The sequence below is a fragment of the Fukomys damarensis genome, unplaced genomic scaffold, assembly GCF_012274545.1.
Source record: "Fukomys damarensis isolate Sample0158 unplaced genomic scaffold, DMR_v1.0_HiC HiC_scaffold_18, whole genome shotgun sequence".
Classification (NCBI taxonomy): Eukaryota; Metazoa; Chordata; class Mammalia; order Rodentia; family Bathyergidae; genus Fukomys; species Fukomys damarensis.
Window position 1 is genome coordinate 41402264 of NW_022900930.1, and position 6000 is coordinate 41408263.

Below are 6000 nucleotides of genomic sequence, written 5' to 3' on the forward strand. Positions count from 1 at the left end.
ACTCTCTGAATGCTGCCAGCGAATAATGACTAAGGTGGTGGGTGGAAGTACAGCAAGTTTAGACCAATTTAGCAGTCCAGGGTGCCAGGAGGAGGGTGATCTAGCAGCAAATGGCTCTGCAGCAGCAAGGGGTACGAAGCCGGCAGGCCAGTGAGCCGAGTGCACAGTCCTGCCCTTGGGCAGGGGTTGTTTCGGTGACCTGCGAGTCTGCAAGATCAGACGCTTGCACAAGGACAGAGCAGGTTTGAGAGCAAAGCCTACCACCACCTCAGAGATCAGCTCCACTTCCGGGGACCCTTTTCTCGCAAGCCCCTGTGGCTGGCGTCTCACCTAGACTTCTGGCGGATGCTGCTCTGCTCAGAAGGATCTGTAGCTCTGCAGGGCTAGGTGCTCTGGGCAGGGGAGAACATATATATAGTATATAGAACTATACTATAGTATATAGAACTATACTATATATATAGAACATATATATAGTATATATGTACAAGGGGAGAACATATATATAGTATATATGTACAAGGCACAGAAAAAGTGAAACATCTCATGTCCCCATATGCTTGAATTACAGTAATTATGAAAGTAATTGAGTTATGATTTAAAAAAAAACTCTTTTAAATAATTAGCAGCTCAATGAATACAGGCGGTTTAATTCATAAGGCCCAGAGCAGGGGATGTAGCTCAGTGGTAGGGCACATTCTTAGCATATTCGGAGGCCTGGGTTCAATCTTCAGCACCAACATCCCCCCACCCCAAGTGGAAAAGAATCAGTAAGGCATGGTGGGCATAGTGTGACTGGGTGTCAGGTCAGCTGGATTTAAATCTTCACATGTTCCTACGACAATCTTAGTGAATGCCTTCACCTTCGATGGGGTTCTTCATCTGCCACATGGAGTCTTCTCACAATTGTTGCGAGATATTAATAATGATGCTATGTCCTTTTTAATGTGCAAAGTCCTGTGCAAATGAAAAGGGCCATTATTGCAAAAACGTTATTCCAGCCAGCCTCATGGTGCATACCTGCAACCCTAGCACTCTGGGAGGCTGAATCAGAAAGATCACAAGTTTGAGCCCAGCCTCCTGCCAACTTAATGACTTAACAAGACTGTGTCTCAAAAAAAACCACCAAAAACCATGCTGAGAGGGCCAGGGATTTAACTCAGCGGTGCCACAGCCTGCCTCTGAAAAACTAAAACAAGAAAACATGCTGAGGAATGTAGGTTAGTGTGAAATCCCCTGGGTTCAACTTGTACCTGTATCACATACACACAAAAGCAACCCAGAAGTGACGCTGGCAAATGGCCTGTGAGCCCCGCCTGGCCAGGCTTGAGCCTCTATACTGTGTCTCTACCCACTCTTGAACCCCTGGGAGGAGGAGCTTTATGGGGCAATCAGTACAAGGGCTGGGCTGGGCTGGGCAGCACCGTGGTGACAGGTGAGTTACCTCCCACTTGTCCTTCACCAGCTCTTGTGAAGGGAGGTGACAGACTCTCCCTGGGGTTCCCCTAGGATGAGAAAAGCCCATCTGCTCAGCTCTCACTTTGTATCTGTGGAGCCAGACCTGGCCTACTCTCCTGAGGTTTGACTTCCAGGCTCAGCTCACAACCAGTCCACCACCTCCTCCCAGTGTCTCCAGCTCACCTCCCTCCTGCTGGGCGGCTGCTAAAGTTAGTGCAACAAGGGACTTGTTACTGATTCCTGTGTGCTGGTCTTTTTTTTCCAATTAGCATCACAAATTTTAGCCTCAAAGTATTAATCAGCCTTTTGTAAAAATCACCCATTTCCCTGGCACCTCACATAGAGAAGATCTTTAATAAACAGTGAAGTGCACTTTTTCACACTTGAATAATGATCTTTGAAAGAAAAACTAAATTCATCATTGACCCCTGAGAGCACCTGTGGCCACTGCACTATGGGAAATGGCAAGATGAGGCGAAGACCTGAAAAGAGAGCCACCAGAGCGTGTGGCCTTGGAGGAATCATGACCAGATTACTTCCTCTAACATGGTGGCAATTCATGCTCCCCAGAGCAGCTGAGCGTCCAAACTGCAGCTCACAAAGATCCATTCAAAAGCAACCTCAAAGAGCAAAGATGTAAATCGCCTAGAGATTCCCCCAAGCAGTTGGATACCTCTTTGTTGGCAAAACCCCAGAAACACCTCATCATTGCCCTGGAACCATCTGCCCCTGAGGTCCTGAGTACACAATTAACCACCCCCCTTATAAATCATGCTAGCACCTTCCCTAACTGTACCTCTGCAGGACGGACAGCAGAGGGAGGGTGGGGGCTAGGTTCCCTCAAGCTCCAGAACTGTTGGGGGCAGGGCTGGGCCCAGAGCCATCCTGTCTAGGCAGAGGCCCCAGGACAGAGGACAGGAAGTGAGAGGCCACACGAGCAACATAGGACCAGACAGAAGTGACACTGGGAACAGTGCTGTCCGCCAAGGGTCTGCAACACCCCTCTCCTCTTTCCCATTACTTTATTAAATAAGTACTCACTTGGTCCCAGACACTGTATTCTGAGCTGGGAATTCTTGGCATCATCCCACCTCTGCAGTTTGTGAGAAGCCAGTAACATGGGAGAACAGTCATAGGAACTCAGAGGAAGGTCCCTGAAGGTCCCTAAGGAAAGGATGGAGGAAACTTTCTTGGAGAAGCTGATCCTCATGGTTAAAACCAAAAGTGCTGTGGGAGCTGCTTAAGGGGAGAAGGTCAAGGGACCCGGCAAGAATATTCCATAAGGAAGAAGGTGTTTCTATGTTCAGTTGTAGCAGGAGAATGTGGAAGGAGCCAGGGTCTGATGTCTTACTCCCTTGAGTTCAAATCCCCACCCCTTCATCATTCAGCCTAGCTAAGTCATTTAATTCTCTCTGATAATCATAGATGCCCTGCGGGGATGCAGTGAGAATTAGAGGAGATAATTAATAAAAGATAAAAGTACTGGGCACTCAGTGTACTTACTGGATGGTATTATATCTCATTATAATATTATCCACTACTGGGCAACCCACTTTCTGGTCCCCCTTCTGTCTCTCTTAGACAGAAGCTTTCTTTCCCTCAATAAATTTTTCCTAAGCTTAGTTAACCTCCATTGTTCCTAGAATTCATTCTTCGACTTTAGAGAACATGAACATGAGTTTTGGATTTCTAGCAAGTTTGGGAGTTACCTCTCTTTCCCCTATATCATTTTGGAAGTCTTCCACCGACATTCCTGGTCAGAGAATTAAAGCTATGCAGCTGCCAAGATGACAATGCCAGGTGCCTATGGAAGGCCTTTAGATGGACCCTCTGTAGAGAAACTCTAACTGCTGATCACAACTACGACCCTCCTCAGCTGGAAGTAGCCAGAGCTGTCTTCGCCCTTTGTCCCCTCACAGAAGTGAGGGGTACTTCTTCAGAGGGGGGAATATTGCAGATAGGTAAGTTAATTAGATATCTTGTAGGCAGTTAGACAGGGCGGCCCTCAAGGAGCCAACACAGCAAGGAGTCAACACATTCACTGAAGGCCAGAATTGTAAAAGGAGAGAAACTACTATATCCCTGTGTTTCCCCTGGGGATGTATAGCAGTGATTGATATTCTAAATTGGTATGAATCACCTGGGTAAGGGGCAAAGGTCTTAGCCCAGCCTTTCCAGGAAACATCCCCGAACCCCATCCTTACTGAAAATCCTTGTATGCTTGCTAAGTGACTTGCTGCCCCATTTGACCCCCACTTAATCAGTATTACCTGGGTGACTGTACCTGTAATCTTATTGGTTGGTCATGGTTTTGCCCCACCTCATGCTCACCTTGTAATTTTCCACTGGGTCTTACAGTTTTGTCCCACTTTGTATCCGCCTCTCCAAATGGCTTTGCTGTATAAAACATCTTTGAAAAGTAGGGTGGGCGGGCAACCCAATTTCTGGTCCCCCTTCTGTCTCTCTTAGCGCTTTCTTCCCCTCAATAAATTTTTCCTACTCTTAAAAAAAAATCATCCATTACAATAGTCTGTATGCTGCTTAACCACAGGTTTTTTGTAATCACCTTAGTCATCCTTGCAGCCTCACTGCATAATCCAGAGCCTTGGGTTTTGTAGATACCAATGAAAATGTATTAAATGAATGTTGAATAAGCACAAAGGCCTATCAATAGGTCCTCAAGATTAGAGAGCCTTTTCCATCCTGCTGGAGCCCACCTGTTTCTTCATCCACACATGCAGTTCCTTGTCCTCTCAATAGTAAATGGTAAATCTTGCCCTCACCCACCTGCAAAGCGCCTGCATTCCTCAGAAATGTGCCATACAGCACCGTCCTCCGATGGCAGCCCTATGCCACCACCTACACAGAAACAGACACACAGACAGGTCACCACCTACAGACACACAAGTGCTGTAACACTCAAGTGTTACAGCGGCCTCCCTCACCAAGTACACAGCGACTGCTGTAAATGCTAGCCAACCACCTGGATCCAGAGCACACATCCAGTCTCCCCCTTGCAAGCATAGGCTCCTTCCTTCTTTCCTACTGTTTTTTTTTTCTCACTTCCAGCAGGATAAGCACTTCACACTCCTTTGTACCCAGCTGGGCCCTCTTTCTGGGACTCCTGCAGCCTGATTTCACTCCCATTAGCTCTGGGAACACCCTTCCCTTCTGCTGTCTCCTTTCTTTCCCTGGCAGACTCTGAGAGTAAATGTGTCTCATGCCAACCTGGTAGTTACGCTGTGAGGACAAAGGAGATAACAAATGAGATAACGTCTATGACGCGTAGAACCACCTCAGAAGAAAGGTGCTGGATAAATACAAGGTGTAGGGCCACGCCTAATTAGTGGGGAAGCTCTGCCCGCAGACTCCTGCCCACAGACGATTCTCCAGCCTCGAACACAAACACTGTAAATGCCAACTCTACTTCTCTATGCACAAGTCCTCAAACACCTCCATTTTCCCCCCACCCACGTGCCTGCAGAAAATTGTTTTTGAACTTAGAAAAAGCTCAGGTTACAAACCCTCTGTAGCTCCTACTCAAAGCACAGGAAAGACTGCCAAGCAGGCAGCTCATCTCTGTGGCTGGGCTCCTCCCGAGTGTCCGCAACTAGGAGGCTGCACATCCAGTAGAGAAGCAGCCCACTGTCCAAACTCAGTGCCTTCCCCTAACTCATCAGCCCTGGGAGACCAGAGCGAGGAGCTGAGAGAGGAGTGGGTAGGTGTTCCGATCTCTATGCATCCCTCAGTCCTGGGAAGCTCAGGAGTCTGAAGCCATGGAGTCTGCAGCACTTTCCCAAGGCCTTACACTCGTGGGCGAGCGGAACACTCATGTGCTCTACAGTTCAAGCCTTTATACATCCCGACCAGTGGAGTGCCGGTGCCTGTTGCTGCCCAGTTAGCTGTGCTGCTAGGAGTTAAGCCAGCGGGGGTAGGGGGGCCGACTGCCTTTGGCGGAGGGGGGAAAGGAGTTCCCGAGACGCAGTCAGGACAGACTGGAGGCCTGCAGCTGTAGAGGCCCGTAAGACACCCTGGCTCATCTTCTTCCTTTCTGTCGACCTCATCTCCATGTGACTTATTCCTCCAGGGAAGCAAGCCAAGCCTCTAACCGTGTCCAAGCCACCCGCGCAGTCACAGCCCATCTCCAAAGTTCCGGACGACGAAGTTCGAGGCCGGTCCCCAACTGTCCTCAGAGCTCCCTCCCGGGCCCGGACCCCTGCAGCCTCACTTCCCCCCACACACACTTCCTCACCTCCGACACCAATGTCACTCAACGCTTAGGTCCTGGAGATCAGACTCTGGACGGGCAGTGGACAAGCCCCGTCTGTCCGAGACGGAGACAAAGACAGAAGGACTGACGGACGCAGCATCCTCTCCTCGGGGCTCGGGCCAGATCGGCGGCACCCACGGCAGCAGCAGGGGTTAGACCCTGACAGCCACACGCAGAGACAAAGACACCTAGGCAGACACGGGCCCGACAGACAAAGACGGACGGACGGATGCGCGGACGGACGCACGAAGCGGCGGGCGCGGGCGCAGCTC

At 49.5% G+C, this 6000-nt stretch overlaps 1 protein-coding gene across 4 annotated transcripts in view; it reads right to left on the bottom strand.

Annotated features, from left to right (window-relative positions):
- The window catches only part of Lzts1 (leucine zipper tumor suppressor 1), a 50409-nt gene extending 44436 nt beyond the window's left edge, over positions 1 to 5973 (bottom strand). For 2 of the 4 annotated variants that reach the window (XM_010624690.2, XM_010624640.2), the window contains exon 1: positions 5711 to 5973. The gene's annotated coding sequence lies outside the window, so the exon portion shown is untranslated. Of the gene's footprint in view, positions 1 to 2499; positions 2623 to 4245; positions 4318 to 5710 lie in introns of all 4 variants that reach the window. The other 2 variants (XM_010624633.2, XM_010624699.2) reach the window with 2 other exon arrangements.
- Between the last annotated feature and the right edge of the window lie 27 nt (positions 5974 to 6000).